This window comes from Leucopleurus acutus (genome assembly GCF_964270905.1).
Source record: "Leucopleurus acutus genome assembly, chromosome: 9".
NCBI classification, from domain to species: Eukaryota; Metazoa; Chordata; class Mammalia; order Artiodactyla; family Delphinidae; genus Leucopleurus; species Leucopleurus acutus.
Window position 1 is genome coordinate 69,253,249 of NC_139144.1, and position 18,000 is coordinate 69,271,248.

The window sequence follows — 18,000 nt, forward strand, 5'->3', positions numbered from 1 at the left end:
CTGGTGGTGCAGTGGTTGAGAGTCCGCCTGCTGATGCAGGGAACATGGGTTCGTGTCCCGGTCCAGGAGGATCCCACATGCCATGGAGCAGCTGCGCGTCAGGAGCCTGTGCTCCGCAGTGGGAGAGGCCACAACAGTGAGAGGCCCACGTACCACAAAAAAAAAAAAAAAAAAATAGATATTGATAAATCTAGGATTCAATTACACCATAACTAGAAAATTCTCAAAAATTTGGGAACAAGCAACAAAATTTTAAAAAAGAACAAAATTATGAGTAAAAAAATAAACTACAAGGGAATGAAAAGATATGTTTTATTAACTTATAAAAACAAAAGACATATACAAACTTTCAGATTCAAGACTATCAAAATAAGAAAGCCTTATATTCATATCTTAGAGAGCTACATACATGCAGTCATTTATTTTGTATAAAGATGACACAGAATGCAGGGAGGAAAGTACAAATTATTCTAGAAATTGATAAACTCAATAAATTGGATATCTATATGAAAAAATAAATATTCTCTACCTCCCATATAGATACAGTCAAATTTCAGTTAACTGTACAATAAAAACAATAAGACTTCTAGGGGAGAGCCTAAAAGAATATTTTCTAATACGAATAGCATCCGAAAGGCACAAACCAAAAGGAAAGATTGATAATTTGGACTACTTTAGTTTTAATAAAGAAAATCAAAAGACACTTAAGAATAAAAAGGCAAGTCACAGAGTTGGAGAATATATTTTCTCTCTATATATAGAATATACAAAGAATTCCTACAAATCAATAAGAAAACAACCACGTGGAAAAATTGGCAAAATGTTCAACAAACATTTCACAAAGAGGATACTCAGGTTGTCATAAACATATGAAAAGATGCTTAATCTCATTAGTAATCAAGAAAATTCAAATTAAAACTAAAATACGATAGGACTACACGCCCAACAGAATGGTTGAAATTTAAAAGATGGACAGTACCACTTTTGATGAAAATGTACAGAAATGGGTACTCTTCCACATTGCTAGTTGGGGTATAAAGTAATACAACTTATTTGAAAAATTGCTTGGCAGATTTTATACACCATTTGACCAGCAATTCTATTCTTACGTCCAACAGAGATATGTATATATAGAAACCAAAAGACTTATTCAAGAAGATTTGGAGCAGGATTATTTGTAATAACCCTAAGTTTAAAACAAACTAAATGTTGGTCAACTGTAGAATGGATAAATAAATTGTGATATAAATCATACAAGGAAATGCCATGGATCGATGAAAATGAATGACTATGCAACAATAAGGATAAATCTTACCAACCTAATATTAACTAAAACAATTTGGTAGCAGAAAGAACTATCCAATGGTGATGGAAGTTAGGGTAATTTTTATCTTTGGGGAAGAAAGTATACTAATTAGGTGGAGTCAGGAGATAGCTTGGGGTGCTATTATTGTCCTATTTCTTGATCTGTGAATTGGTTGCACAGTGGTGTTAACTTTGTTAAAATTCATTGAGCAGTATACTTGTTTATGTCATACCTAGATGAAATCTTACCTAAAAAAATCAGTGTTTTGGCTTGGAGCAACATCTTTTTAAGAGCTACTTGGTGACAAATGGAGAGAGGGCCATGTGTAGAATGTAATTCTGATTCCCTTTCTCATTTTATTCCTTTCTTTTGCTCTGGAAGTAGAAGCTTATTTATTTTCCCCCTCCATTACCAGAAGTGTGGCAAGTTCAGAATAGATGGTAGCTTCTTTTCTCTATATTAATTTATCTTTCTGAAAATCACCCAGATTGATGCCTCTGGATGTATTTGGAATGTCCATGGAAAAAATAGATATCAAAATGAAAAAGGCATAAAACAAACGAGCTTCTTTTCACGTTGTGAGGTTTTTTTGTTTGTTTGTTTGTTTGTTTGTTTTTTGCGGTATGCGGGCCTCTCACTGTTGTGGCCTCTTCTGTTGCGAAGCACAGGCTCCGGACGCGCAGGCTCAGCGGCCATGGCTCATGGGCCCAGCCGCCCCGCGGCATGTGGGATCCTTCCGGACCGGGGCACGAATCCGTGTCCCCTGCATCGGCAGGCAGACTCAAAACCACTGTGCCACCAGGGAAGCCCCACGTTGTGAGTTTTAAGAATGTAAATATGAATCAGCAAGTTTTAGGGGTAAAATCTTCTAGGAATAGCAAAGGGGAAAAATAATAAGAGCAGGAATGCCAGTGCTCTAAGACATTCAAGCGTATGTATAGGTAGAGTGAGCAGACATCAAGGGAAAAGAAGTAAAGCATGACAAAGTATTCTGAGATTTGGTTTCACCAGCGCTGAAACTGCAAACAGATGTAAGGACAAATTTTCATTTTCTCTAGGTGAATCGTGTTCTCTACCGTGGCTCTGTAACAGATCTTGCATCCAATTTCTATTTGAAATAATCACCTAGTGAGGACTTTGCTGGTGTGGTAACTTGTTTAATGCTGTTTTGTGTGTAGCCTGCAGGCTGGCAGAAACATGACAGGGGCAGAAAGCACAGGCAGAAGGGGTCTCTGAGCTAGAATGAGCGGAGGCAGAGAGAGTGGGTAGCAAATGAAGAATTTTTCTGCTATCACCTTATAATAATTTACAGTACTGTCATTCTGCCTTTGTTGTATCTTTGGACCTTTTTTTCTTATATTCTGAGAAAAATACATTGTATTTTATATATCTACAATGATTACAATATGATAAATGTACCAAGAAGCAGCTATTTAGTTTGGGTCATGGCTAAAGATGCCTGCATCCAGGCTTGCCTGTCTGTTAGTAGTTCCATTCACTATCAAAAGTGTCCCAGTTTGTCCAATATATTACATGGTCATCTTAGATCAACCTTATTGACTTTTTTAAAAATAAATAAATTTATTTATTTCTTTTATTTTTGGCTGCGTTGGGTCTTCGTTGCTGCGCGCAGACTTTCTCTAGTTGTGGTGAGCAGGAACTACTCTTCCTTGCGGTGCATGGGCTTCTCATTGTGGTGGCTTCTCTTGTTGCAAAGCACAGGCTCTAGGTGCATGCGGGCTTCAGCAGTTGTGGCTCGCGGGCTCTAGAACGCAGGCTCAGTAGTTGCGGCGCTTGGACTTAGTTGCTCCGTGACATGTGGGATCTTCCCTGACCAGGGCTAGAACCTATTTCCCCTGCATTGGCAGGCAGATTCTTAACCACTGTGCCACCAGGGAAGTCCAACCTTACTGACTTTGAACGTGGACTTAGGACTCAACGGGTGATTGCTCCCCTAAATCAAAGAGGATGTAAGCTATATTTTAAAGCTGAAAAAAAAATCCCTTCCTAAGAAGCAACAGCCAACTCATGTTAATATAGAGGTTTTTTTCCTTAAGTAATAGACACATCTAAGTGTGTTCTGTCACATAAACTCTAAGACTATATAAGTCTAGAAATACACAGCCATTGGCCTTCCTAGCAAAGGGAGGCCACGTGTATATGAAATCTATGTAAGTTTTATATGATGGTGGATAGCTTAAGGAGTAAAGATAGAAAAAACAATTTGAGTTACACCCAAATGGGCTGAGCCTTTGAAAAATATTTTATGTTATCAGATGAGATTTGGCTATTATTGCATGACTTTGCTTTATTTACTTCCTGGGTTTTCATCAAAACTGAAAATAGAACACCTGTATAATGGATATTTGTATAGAAACAAAAGTGATTATGGCTATGAGATGCCTCCCCTCCCTGTTTTACTCCCTCCAAATTTTCCACTACTTTTGGGTTTTATTCAGTAGCTATTGATTATCTATTGTGCTCATGTATCATCTATGGAAGTTCATGTGTGCGCCCTTTCCCTGCAGGACTCAGAATAAGAACAGTGTCAGACATTTCCTTTTGTTGTGGGGGGAGGAAGGCAAGAGCCCTGATTGTTATCCTTGGTTTGGCTAATTTTTAAACAACTGCCTGTATTTCTGCTTTTCTTCTCCCCGAGCTGACAGTCTATTTGCTAATAAAGGATTTTTATGTTCAAAAAGAGGGGCAAGGTTTTATTAGAGATAGAGTCCTATTTTATGCTCATTCAGAGGAAAGAAATCTCACTGCTGAGCACACACAGATACACTTACACCATGCATTCATGCACATACACAGACCCCAAACACTTGCCTTGTAAAAATGTAGTATGTAAAGAGACTTTTGGTGCTCAAACTTCATTTATGTTCAGGAATTCCTTTGACTTCATATTTAAAAACATGGCTTGTTGCAGTATTATGAAAATGCAAATTACTGCCACAGAGCATAGCTCATTCTGTATGTAAAATAGAAACCAAGTTCAAAAAGAGAAACCATGCTCAAAAATCTGCAGTTGCAGCTAGCTAACCTCTTCCAGTATTTCCTCCTCTAAAGCCCCCTCCTGGGTCCAAGCAGGGATGTCGATTGAAAGCACCATCTCACTGGCCTACTGCATGTATAATACTGTATATTATATTCTGTAAAAGGCAAAACAAGGCGAAACTTTTCAAACAAACTTTTAATAGGAAACTTAAGGGAAAAAACAAAACAGAAAAGCACTGAAATGGATGAGTCTAAAAAACCTGGTGTTTCTAATCTTAACCAGAGATGACCACGAAGGGGCTAGGCAGGCAGAGCTGACACAAAATGTGGATCTTTGTTGGGCTTGAAGTTTTGTTTTGTTTTGTTTTTCCCTAACTTTTTAATATAATTGTAGGTTCATATGTAGTTGTAAGAAATAATACAGAGTGATCCTCTATATCCTTTACCAAGTTTCTCCCAGTTGCAACACGTTGCATAACTGTAGTGCAGTATCACAGCAAGGAAATTGACCTTGGTCCAATCCACTGACCTCATTCAGAGTTCACCAGGTTGACGTATGTGTGTGTTATCTTCTTCTGTGAAGGCTGGCAGTTTTTTAATTGCCTGATACCTGCCTACCCTGTGGTAGGTTCTCAACAATTGTTTAATAACAATATTTGCCTAGCTAGTTTTTCTTCTCCTTTTCTTCAAATAGGAACCTCTGGGAACTCTTAGGCTTTGATGGCTTATCACAGTGAAAATGATGATTTGTTCAGTGATACAGAACTCACACTTAATTTCTTATGCTACTCCCAGGCATCTCATAGAAGGAGCTCAGGGCTGTTTAGTGGCAGAGCCAGGGCTTGACACCAAATCAAATCGTCTGACTCCTTCTGCTATAGTACTTGTTTCCCAACCTTGTTAGACTATAAACATCACTGAGGTGGTGATTCTCACACTTAAGTGTGTGTACAAATACCTGGGGATCCTGTTAACTTACAGATTTGGATTCAACAGGCCTGGAGTGCAGCTTGATATTCTGCGTTTCTAGCAAGTTTCTAGGCGATGCTGCTGATCCACCACCAACACCTTATGTTGCAAGAATCTCAGCACTTGCTAAAAGTTCTGATTTCTAGTGCCTTCTTCCCAACATTCTGGTTTAAGAAAGCTAGAGTGAAGTCTAGGACTTCGTATTTTTATCTAATATCCTAGCCAATTCTTAGGATAAATTACTTTTGTCAAACACTAAATATCATTTATATCATCTCCATCCAGAGTTTCTGATTCTTCCAGCTCCTTTTAAACATACACATATTGTTTACCTTAATATTGTGGCTCAGAGATTTGGTGCAGTCAGTTTTTTTTTTTTTCTTTCTTTTTTGGCTTTTTTCATTGTTTTATTTTGCTTAGCTTGGCTTTCATCTCTTGAGGACCAAAAATCCCGAAGTAGAATTGAACTCTCTTGCTGAAAGTTTAGTTCAACTCGTAAGAGCTTTAAGGTATTAAAATAATTTCAGTACCATTCCATTTGACATGCAGGGATTTTATCAGTGCTTTAAAAAGTCTTCCTAAACCTGTATATAACAGCTCTTTTTCTGATCTAAATAAATAACACATTGGACTTGAAACCAGAAATTTTTTATCATCTCTGAATTTACTCTTCTTAGGTCCAGATAAAAAGTGGTCCTTAATCCCCTGAAGATATAGACAGTTACGTGAGCTGGTCATATTGATAAAAGAGAATCATGGCCAGAGACGTATGGCTGGGTTCAACTGTAAAAGCTGAAGCTGTATAAATCATCAAATAACATGGGAATTGGAAAATATCATTATAAGCAACTTGTGTGAACCCTTGATGTTTTAAATTAGCCATGAAATGTGACTTGCTTTGTAATATTTCAGAGCTTCTGAAAATCCCAGCTTTTAAATCGAAATTTTCCTATTTGGCAGTAACACAACAGGCCTACAAAATAATTTACAACCATTTGCTTTGTTAGTTATCCCTTTTAAGCAACCCTTGCGGGGAGGACAACATTATTAAACCCCATTTTATGGATGATAGTATTGACGTATTAAGAGGACTCAAAGCTTTGATTTAGCCAACATTGCATTTTTTAGTCTCAGTCCAAAGCTCTCGTCTTTACTTAGGCCAGGATGCCTGTCCTTATTATTTTGCTTTATCTTGATAAAGAACACAGACTCAATTTTCAAAAGTCAACTTAAACCACTTAGAAAAATTGGGGTAAATATAGCAGTATTGCTTTCTCAGATTGATACACTAAGGTTTTCAGTTTTGCAGCGCTATTTTATTTTGTAATTGCTATGAATGTTAGCATTTGTACATCTTCTCCAAATCATACCATAGGACTACTATTTTAGAGGAGTTTACCTCAGTCATTTTCAACAATCAAGTAAAGGAGAGAAGACATTGCAATTCTAATTCAAGTATGTATCTGTACATTGTGGACTATGCTACCCAATTCCCTGAACATTTTGTTCTTTAATTAAATATACACTTTGCCTTGGTGTTTTACGTTTGGAGAAGTATTTTTACATACAGATTTAAAAAAAAACTCTTTGCTATAACCTTGTGATTCTGTAAAGCAGATCTTAAAAGATGAGGTCATTGATGCTCCCTCAGAAAGCTGAAGAGACTCTTGTTCAGAGGCAAGAATAGAGCCCATTTATTATAGCTTTTGCTTCAGTTCCCTTTCTATGGCAAAGGAAGTATTGATAATTGAAAGTAATACAGTGATCATCATCCCCACTCCTGGACTCAATATATATTTTACTGATTTAGTTTACACAGTTGTTTCTCTAAGTGTGGTACCCAGGCAGTCGACATCAGAATCAAAGACTGACTAAAAGAAAGATAGCTTTAGTGTTCCTGGCAGCTACAGAAAGAGGATTGGGGGGAAATCTTGGAATCTGCTCTTTAACAAGGTCTCCAAGTGATTTTCATGCTTACTAAAATCTGAGATCCATGGCATAAGAGTAAGAGGCTTGATTCACATCTATCATAGAAGCTATTCTGCTCATGGAAGCTGTTTGAGATCTGTGTGTGACTGGATTGCTTTGTTTCAATACAGCGTGCACTTTTTTCCCAGTGTAATCTTCACTTACTGAAATAGCCTACATCTAGCAAAACTGTTTAAACATTGCAAGCAATCCAGATTAACAAGATGGTTGAATGTTCCTGAAACCTTCTCACATAACGTTTTCACCTAGGTGGGTGGACTCCTACCAAGGAAACCTTGCTGCTCAGGCTAAATACCTTGGCCTATAGTTAGATTTATTCCTCCTACTGGACTTTCTGGGAGTGGCTAATGGTGACCTGTGCTTGCTCTAGAGGGTACAGCAAGTTTTTCTTAGCTAGGCAATTTGCTTTAACTATCTACATTTTTATTACCTTCTTATCTCAAGTGCTAAATTTGATATCTCCTTTAAAGTGCGTAAACATTTTACTGAATCTAGAGCTCAGCCATACAATAACCCAGAACTAAGGGAGGCATAAAATGTAAAGGGCCACTCTGAGTTCTCTATTACTTCCTCATATTCTACTATAGGTAGTACTAGTACTTGATCTTCAAAGAGAGCATGTTCTAGTTACCTGGAATAGTACACTAAGTGAAGAAATATTGTAAGGTATAATGTGCTAGAGAAATATAATGCAACATTATTCACATCATTATCAAGAGAAATGGCATCAAATAAAGTTCTCTTGTTTATTTAAAGGAGCAAAAGCAAGGCACTTTTCAAAAAATTTTTCTAAAATCCAGATTCCATAGTTTTGACATATTGTATGCTCATATAATTTCCCATTTTTAAATTTTCTAAGATCCCTTCATACAGAAAACTCTTTCTATCATCTCTGTTTCCATTACTGCTTACATATTCTTGGGCATTAACTCAAATTTTAGACAATGGACCAGGGTGAATTAGGGTCCAGAAAATGCCCAGGGGTACGCTGAACCTAATGGGTGCTTAAGACCTTGGCAGAAAGAAAGGAGGAAAGAAGAGTAAACTTTGGTGTGATTTGGGCCAAGCTTCTCAAGCTTCTTGAATTTTTCTTCTATAAAAGCATATATGTGGGGGATGGGGGAAAGGTAAGATGTGGAGATCACCTTCCTCCCCACAAATACATCCGAAATACATCTACATGTGGAACAACTCCTACAGAACACCTACTGAACGCTGGTAGAAGACCTCAGACTTCCCAAAAGGCAAGAAACTCCCCACGTACCTGGGTAGGGCAAAAGAAAAAAGAAAAAACAGAGACATAAGAACAGGGATGGGACCTGCCCCTCTGGGAGGGAGCTGTGAAGGAGGAAAGGTTTCCACACACTAGGACGCCCCTTCGTGGGCGGAGACTGCAGGTGGCAGAGGGGGGAAGCTTCAGAGCCACGGAGGAGAGCACAGCAATGGGGGTGCAGAGGGCAAAGCGGAGAGATTTCCACACAGAGGATCGGTGTCGACCGGCACTCACCAACCCAAGAGGCTTGTCTGCTCACCCGCCGGGGCGGGTTGGGGCAGGGAGCTGAGGCTCAGGCTTCAGAGGTCAGATCCCAGAGAGAGGACTGGGATTGGCTGCATGAACACAGCCTGAAGGGGGCTAGTGCACCACAGCTAGCCGGGAGGGAGTCCGGGAAAAAGTCTGTACCTAAGAGGCAAGAGACCATTGTTTCTGGTAACATAACCCCACCCATTAACAGAGAGGCTGGCTAAAATCATAATAAGGTCACAGACAACCCAAAACACAACACCGAACATGGTCCTGCCCACCAGAAAGAAAAGATCCAGCCTCATCCACCAGAACAAAGGCACTAGTCCCCTCCACAAGGAAGCCTACACAATCCACTGAACCAAACTTAGCCACTGGGGGCAGACACCAAAAACAATGGGAACAACGATCCTGCAGCCTGTGAAAAGGAGACCCCAAACACACTAAGTTAAGCAAAGTGAGAAGACAGAGAAACACACAGCAGTTGAAGGAGCAAGGTAAAAACCAAACAAACCAAACAAATGAAGAGGAAATAAGCAGTCTACCTGAAAAAGAATTCAGAGTAATAATAGTAAAGATGATCCAAATTCTTGGAAATAGAATGGAGAAAATACAAGAAACATTTAACAAGGACCTAGAAGAACTAAAGAGCAAACAAACAATGATGAACAACACAGTAAATGTAATTAAAAATTCTCTAGAAGAAATCAATAGCAGAGTAACTGAGGCAGAAGAATGGATAAGTGACCTGGAAGATAAAATAGTGGAAATAACTACCACAGAGCAGAATAAAGAAAAAAGAATGAAAAGAATTGAGAACAGTCTCAGAAACATCTGGGACAACATTAAACACACCAACATTCGAATTATAGGGGTCCCAAAAAACGAAGAGAAAAAGAAAGGGACTGAGAAAATATTTGAAGAGATTATAGTTGAAAACTTCCCTAATATGAGAAAGGAAATAGTTAATCAAGTCCAGGAAGTGCAGAGAGTCCTATACAGGATAAATCCAAGGAGAAACGTACCAAGACACATATTAATCAAACTATCAAAAATTAAATACAAAGAAAAAATATTATAAGCAGCAAGGGAAAAACAACAAATAACATACAAGGGAATCCCAATAAGGTTAACAGCTGATCTTTCAGCAGAAACTCTGCAAGCCAGAAGGGAGTGGCAGGACGTATTTAAAGTGATGAAAGGGAAAAACCTACAATCAAGATTACTTTACCCAGCAAGGATCTCATTCAGATTTGACAGAGAAATTAAAACTTTAACAGACAAGGAAAAGCTAAGAGAATTCAGCACCACAAAACCAGCTTTACAACACATGCTGAAGGAAGTTCTCAAGGTAGGAAACACAAGAGAAGGAGAAGACCTACAGTAACAAACCCAAAACAATTAAGAAAATGGTAATAGGAACATACATATCGATAATTACCTTAAATGTAAATGGATTAAATGCTCCAACCAAAAGACATAGACTGGCTGAATGGATACAAAAACAAGACCCATATATATGCTGTCTACAAGAGACCCACTTCAGACCTAGGGACACATACAGACTGAAAGTGAGGGGATGGAAAAAGATATTCCATGCAAATGGCAATCAAAAGAAAGCTGGAGTAGCAATTCTCATATCAGAGAATTTAGACTTTAAAATAAAGACTGTTACAAGAGACAAAGAAGTACGCTACATAATGATCAAGGGATCCACCTAAGAAGAAGATATAACAATTGTAAATATTTATGCACCCAACAGCAGCACCTCAATACATAAGGCAAATGCTAACAGCCATAAAAGGGGAAATTGACAGTAACACTATCATGGTAGGGAACTTTAACACCCCACTTTCACCAATGGACAGATCATCCAAAATGAAAATAAATAAGGAAACAAGCTTTAAATGATACATTAAACAAGATGGACTTAATTGATATTTATAGGATATTCCATCCAAAAATGACAGAATACACTTTCTTCTTAAGTGCTCATGGAACATTCTCCAGGATAGATCACATCTTGGGTCACAAATCAAGCCTTGGTAAATTTAAGAAAATTGAAATCATATCAAGTATCTTTTCTGACCACAGCGCTATGAGACTAGATATCAATTGCAGGAAAAAAATCTGTAAAAAAACAGATACATGGAGGCTAAACAATACTAAATAAACAACAGATCACTGAAGAAATCAAAAAGGAAATCAAAAAATACCTAGAAACAAATGACAATAAAAACATTACGACCCAAAACCTGTGGGCTGCAGCAAAAGCAGTTCTAAGAGGGAAGTTTATAGGAATACAGTCCTGCCTCAAGAAACAAGAAATATCTCAAATAAACAACCTTAACCTTACACCTAAAGCAATTAGAGAAAAAAGAACAAAAAAACCCCAAGTTAGCAGAAGGAAAGAAATCATAAAGATCAGATCAGAAATAAAGGAAAAAGAAATGAAGGAAACAATAGCAAAGATCAATAAAACTAAAAGCTGGTTCTTTGAGAAGATAAACAAAGTTGATAAACCATTAGCCAGACTCATCAAGAAAAAAAGGGAGAAGACTCAAATCAATAGAAGTAGAAATGAAAAAGGAGAAGTAACAACTGACACTGCAGAAATACAAAGCATCATGAGCGATTACTACAAGCAACTATGCCAATAAAATGGACAACCTGGAAGAAATGGACAAATTCTTAGGAAAGCACAACCTTCTGAGACTGAACCAGAAAGAAATATAACATATGAACAGACCAATCACAAGAACTGAAATTGAAACTCTGATTAAAAATCTTCGAACAAACAAAAGGCCAGGGCCAGATGGCTTCACAGGCGTATTCTATCAAACATTTAGAGAAGAGCTAACACCTATCCTTCTCAAACTCTTCCAAAATATAGCAGAGGGAGGAACACTTCTCAACTCATTCTACGAGGCCACCATCACCCTGATACCAAAACCAGACAAAGATGTCACAAAGAAAGAAAACTACAGGCCAATATCACTGATGAACATAGTTGCAAAAATCCTCAATAGCGTACTAGCAAACAGAATCCAATAGCACATTAAAAGGATCATACACCATGATCAAGTGGGGTTTATCCCAGGAATGCAAGGACTCTCAATATACGCAAATCAGTCAATGTGATACAACATATTAACAAACTGAAGGAGAAAAACCATATGATCATCTCAATAGATGCAGAAAAAGCTTTTGACAAAATTCAACACCCATTTATGATAAAAACCCTCCAGAAAGTAGACACAGAGGGAACTTTCCTCAACATAATAAAGGCCATATATGAGAAACCCACAGCCAATATCGTTCTCAGTGGTGAACAACTGAAACCAATTCCACTAAGATCAGCAACAAGAGAAGGTTGTCCACTCTCACCACTATTATTCAACATATTTTTGGAAGTTTTAACCAGAGAAATGAGAAAAGAAAAAGAAAAGGAATCCAAATTGGAAAAGAAGAAGTAAAGCTGTCACTGTTTGCAGATGACATGATACTATACATAGAGAATCCTAAAGATGCTACCAGAAACCTACTAGAGCTAATCAATGAATTTGGTAAAGTAGCAGGATACAAATTAATGCACAGAAATCTCTGGCATTCCTATACACTAATGATGAAAAATCTGAAAGAGAAATTAAGGAAACACTCCCATTTACCATTGCAACAAAAAGAATAAAATACCTAGGAATAAACCTACCTAAGGAGACAAAAGACCTGTATGCAGAAAACTATAAGTCACTGATGAAAGAAAGTAAAGATGGTACAAACAGGTGGAGAGATATACCATGTTCTTGGATTGGAAGAATCAACATTGTGAAAACGACTGTACTACCTAAAGCAGTCTACAGATTCAATGCAATCCCTATCAAACTACCAATGGCATTTTTCACAGACCTAGAACAAAAAATTTCACAATTTGTATGGAAACATAGAAGACCCCAAATAGCCAAAGCAATCTTGAGAAAGAAAAATGGAGCTGGAGGAATCAGGCTCCCTGACTTCAGACTCTACTGTGAAGCTACAGTAATCAAGACAGTATGGTACTGGCACAAAAACAGAAATATAGATCAATGGAACAGGTTAGAAAGCCCACTCTTTTACAGCTACATGTAAAAGAATGAAATTAGAACACTCCTTAACACCATATACAAAAATAAACTCAAAATGGATTAAAGCCCTAAATGTAAAGCCAGACACTATAAAACTATTAGAGGAAAACATAGGCAGAACACTCTATGACATACATCACAGCAAGATCCTTTTTGACCCCAATCCTAGAGACACGGAAATAAAAACAAAAATAAACAAATGGGACCTAATGAAACTTCAAAGCTTTTGCACAGCAAAGGAAACCATAAACAAGACAAAAAGACAACCCTCAGAATGGGAACAAATATTTGCAAATGAAGCAACTAGCAAAGGACTGATCTCCAAAATTACAAGCAGCTCATGCAGTTCAATATCAACAAAACAAACAACCCAATCCAAAAATGGGCAGAAGACCTAAATAGACTTTTCTCCAAAGAAGATACACAGATTGCCAACAAACACATGAAAGAATGCTCAACATCACTAAGCATTAGAGAAATGCAAATGAAAACTACAATGAGATATCACCTCGCACCTGTCAGAATGGCCATCATCAAAAAATCAAGAAACAATAAATGCTGGAGAGGGTGTGGAGAAAAGGGAACCCTCTGGCACTGTTGGTGGGAATGTAAATTGATATAGCCACTATGGAGAACAGTATGGAGGTTGCTTAAAAAACTAAAAATAGAAATACCGTACGACCCAGCAATCCCACTACTGGGCATATACCCTAAGAAAATCATAATTTGAAAAGGGTCTTGTACCACAATGTTCATTGCAGCTCTATTTACAATAGGCAGGACTTGGAGGCAACCTAAGTGTCCATTGACAGACGAATGGATAAGGAAGATGTGGCACATATATACAGTGGAATATTACTCAGCCATAAAAAGAAATGAAATTGAGTTATTTGTAATGAGGTGTATGGACCTAGAGACTTTCATACAGACTGAAGTAAGTCAGAATGAGAAAAATAAGTACTGTATGTTAACACATATATATGGAATTTAAAGAAAAAAAATGGTTATGCAGAATCTAGTGGCTGGACAGGAATAAAGATGCAGATGTAGAGAATGGACTTGAGGACACGGGGACTGGGAAGGGTAATCTGGGTCGAAGTGAGAGAGTGGCATGGACTTATATATACTACCAAAATAGATAGCTAGTGGGAAGCAGCCACTTAGCACAGGGAGATCAACTCAGTGCTTTGTGACCACCTAGAGGGGTGGGATGGGGAGGGTGGGAGGGAGATACAAGAGGGAGGAGATATGGGGATATATGTATATGTGTAGCTGATTCACTTTGTTATATAGCAGAAACTAACACACCGTTGTAAAGCAATTATACTCTAATAAACATGTTAAAAATTTTTTCAGAAAAAAAAGCATATATATGGAATCTAGAAAAATGGTACAGATGAACCTATTTGCAAAGCAGAAATAGAGACACAGATGTAGAGAACAATCGTATGGACACAGAGGTGGGAAAGGGGGAGTGGGATGAATTGGGAGATTGGGATTGACATATATACACTACTATGTATAAAATAGATAACTAATGAGAACGTACTGTATAGCACCAGGGAATTCTACTCAATGCTCTGTGGGAAGGAAATCCAAAAAGGAGTGGATATATGTATATGTATAGCTGATTCACTTTTCTGTGCAGCAGAAACTAACACAACATTTTGAAGCCACTGTACTCCAATAAAAAAAAAAAAAAGCAAAGGCTTGTATTAGATTATCTTTAATGTGGTTAACAGCTCTAACACTGTGAGTCTCAATGAAATCTAGTAGAAGGGGGAAAGGAGAGAAAGAGATAAATATATATACATATATATATATATATATATATATATATATAAGAGAATAGATAGGAAGAGGAAGTAACAAAAGGAGGAGAAGAGGAGAGAGGGAATAGGGAAGTGGTTGAGAGAGCGTCCCACCAATTACCTTGGCTGTGATTCCTTGATCCTGAGCAAGGGTGGACCTTATCTGGTATTCAGAGGAATTCAATAAACAAGTGAGTAACTAAATAAATCACAAAAATCATAACATAATCATATATCATATAATATCATATATGATAATCATATATATGATAATCATATCATAATCATAATTTTCTCAGACAAGGTTGATTTAATAGCCACTTGGCCCTTAGTTAGTTTCATGAATTATTCTTGTATCCCTTTGGATACTACCTGTAGTTGATCGAGTTATATGGCATCACTGATTTGGACACTGTTACGCTTGGCTTGCAGAAGCCAGTAAATAGAAGACAGTTTATGAGAGGAATGCTAAAGGTGGCTGTGATAGATCTAAAATGTTATTTCCATTCATTTAAAAAGCCTCTGAAATATAAATAACCCCAGTGTGAATGGTAGGGCACTTAGCCTATCCAATTCCTTTCTTCGCTAATGACTGCAAAAGTTCACTCTCACCTGCAGAGTCATAAAAGTTTACAGATAATAACAATACATGAACAGCCTCTCTGCCAAAATTCCTTGACCATGTCTTATTTTATTGATTCTACCCTCTAAATGTTCTACTAGAGGAAGAATGAATACGGATATTTAACAAGATTTTAGGAGAAATCAATATTAATGTATTTAGCAGCTGAGTTTAATTTTTAAAAGGGAAAAAGTCTGCATTAAAAAGGCTAAAGCTTAGATTTATTTGTATGCACTGAGGAACAGTTGGAAAGGAAGGGTGTTTTGAAGTTCAGTCAGCCGGACGGATCACTGGAGGGAGCTCTAACTTCACCACAAAACCAGAACTGAGCTCTTTCTTTGTTCTTAAATTTCACATACAGCCGATGCCCACCCGCCCCCCCCCCCCGCCAATAAAATCAATAATAAATACGAAAAGTGTCTGGAAAGGAAAAATGTGTTTTTGGGGGCATCACATGCCACATTTGCTTACAAATAAAGACAGAACCACTATTCAGAATTGGCAATATTTAAACAAGTCAAAAATACAATATATATAGTTAGAGCCACAGTATACACTTTGTATGAAAAATACTTTGAAAAATATACTTTAAAACTCTCCACACTGTTGCACCTCACCCCCATTATAATAGTGTAAATCCAAAATGACACCACTCTCAAGGCCAGCCAGGCAGAATCTGGCTTTGGTGTTCACAGAGTTCACACAAGCTCTTGAGTACTTTATAAGGGAGGAGACTTTGTAAAGGCGTGGGTGATATCTTGGGGCCATTCTTAGCAACATCACAACTGTTTCTGTGTTGGACCAGCTTTATGAAGGGCATTTACTTTTTCAGAGGCTGAGTGGTGTGCTTAATAGCACCCTGGATTGGGAACCAGAACACCTAGATTTTCATCACTGCTGAAATCCTAACTATATGTGAGCCTGTGGGCTTTATCATCTTCACATTCCTGATGAAACAGAAATATGACAAGGTTGAACTAAGTGATTTCTAAAGTCCCTTCTAATTTTTAAGTATGATCATCAAGTTAAAATTGTTTATTTGCTTTTTCAGTACGAACTGACTCTGATTATCATATATGTTCATAGAGAGTGATATTTAGAATTCACTTCTGTCATTTAGAACCCCCACCCACCCCCGAATGCTGTGTCTATCTTAAATACATTTTCCAAGAGTTTTCCTACACCTTCCTTCTTATATACCCTTCCTCCTCCTTCCATTGCTTACCTGGTCCTTTTACAGTTGGCTCCAGCTAAGAAGCAAATCTGTACTAATATTCTGAAAAAATGACTCTCAGTATCTTCAGCATCAGGCCTAACATGGTAGGAATTCTGGGGACTTAAGCAGGCTATAGAGCAGGGTCTTCTGGTAGGGATTTGTTTAATTAAGGTGTTACCTCGAGCCAAGTACATAATTTGCAGGACCCAGTGCAGAATGAAAATGCAGGGTCCCTGCTCAAAAAATTATTAAGAATTTTCAGATGGTGACAGCAGACCATTAAACCAAGCCAAGGGAACTTATGAACGTGAGGCCATTATGTCATAGTATGTGACTACACAGGTCACATACCCAGGCAGCCATTCGTGCCTGGAGTGGTGGGAACCCTGGGTTCAGTCTCACTGGTGCATAGGACTGAGTTTGACTCCAAAAGTATCATCCATTGAAAAAAAAATCCAATACAAATAAGGTAACATAAAAGCAAGCCACTCCTGCCAACTTATTTTTTTAAAGGTGACAAATGGTTCCAACAAAGAAGCTCTGATTATGTTTGGGCCAAATCCTTAGAAGGATAATCAGTTAAATAGTTTTGGAAAAAGCACTGTGGAAAGGGAAGGTGTTGAAATCATATGATCATTATGTTTATACCAATTAAAATTTTCATTCTGAGAAGGTGTAATGGTTTCTTCCAAGTAGTTTCAAGAAATTGGAAAGCCAGATGGAGATGCAAACAGTGGCACGAAGACTGACAAGAAGTTTCCTGGAGGGACTGGCGAAGTGTAGGGAAAAGATGCTTTCAAAAGGCTAGAGGCATTAGTTTACCTCTACTTCCCAAAGCTTTAAAATAAAGTTTGTAATAGATCAACTGTATAATTTCTTCGTGTTTTTTTCTAACATTTTATTTTTGTCTGATTCTGTTATTCTAGTGGGGAGATTACCTTGACAATGCATACACTGTATTGTAACTTTTGATGGGATATTTGTGGTTTCAAAACAAGTTCAAAGCTATTTTTTCCTTTCAACAATAGGCATTAGTCAGCATTGATTGACTTTATGACAGTGTTCCTTGGCATTCATTTTTATTTGAGCTCAGAGGTCCAAGTAAATTGTCTTAATATTTTAGGTAGCATCTTGTGATTTGCATTGGCTGAGATCTGGAACAAGACAATTCACATCTGTGAATTTGTTTTTTCCTCTCTACACAGCACAACTTGGTGGCATCCTGACTGCCTCAGAGAAGCACCATCATCACCTTTGAGATGGAGTCTTAGAAGGCTTCTTCCAGCCAGTTGTAAGCAGGTAAGTTTGCATTAGGGCTTCTGCTGCCTTCTCTCCCTCTTCCCCAGGTTCTGAGTCTCCTACTCCTACCCTCATCTGTGAACAGAAGCTTATACTTTTAGACTTTCAAGTTTTCCTTCTCCTACAGTAGTCCTCTTTCTCTCTT

The 18,000-nt window shown here is 37.8% G+C and overlaps 1 protein-coding gene across 4 annotated transcripts in view; it reads left to right on the forward strand.

The window, feature by feature from the left end:
- DNAJB9 (DnaJ heat shock protein family (Hsp40) member B9) overlaps nt 1-18,000 on the forward strand; it is a 562,457-nt gene that overhangs the window by 296,254 nt on the left and 248,203 nt on the right. For all 4 annotated transcript variants that reach the window (XR_014326469.1, XR_014326470.1, XR_014326471.1 and 1 more), the window contains one exon: nt 17,762-17,855. The gene's annotated coding sequence lies outside the window, so the exon portion shown is untranslated. The remainder of the gene's footprint in view (nt 1-17,761; nt 17,856-18,000) is intronic.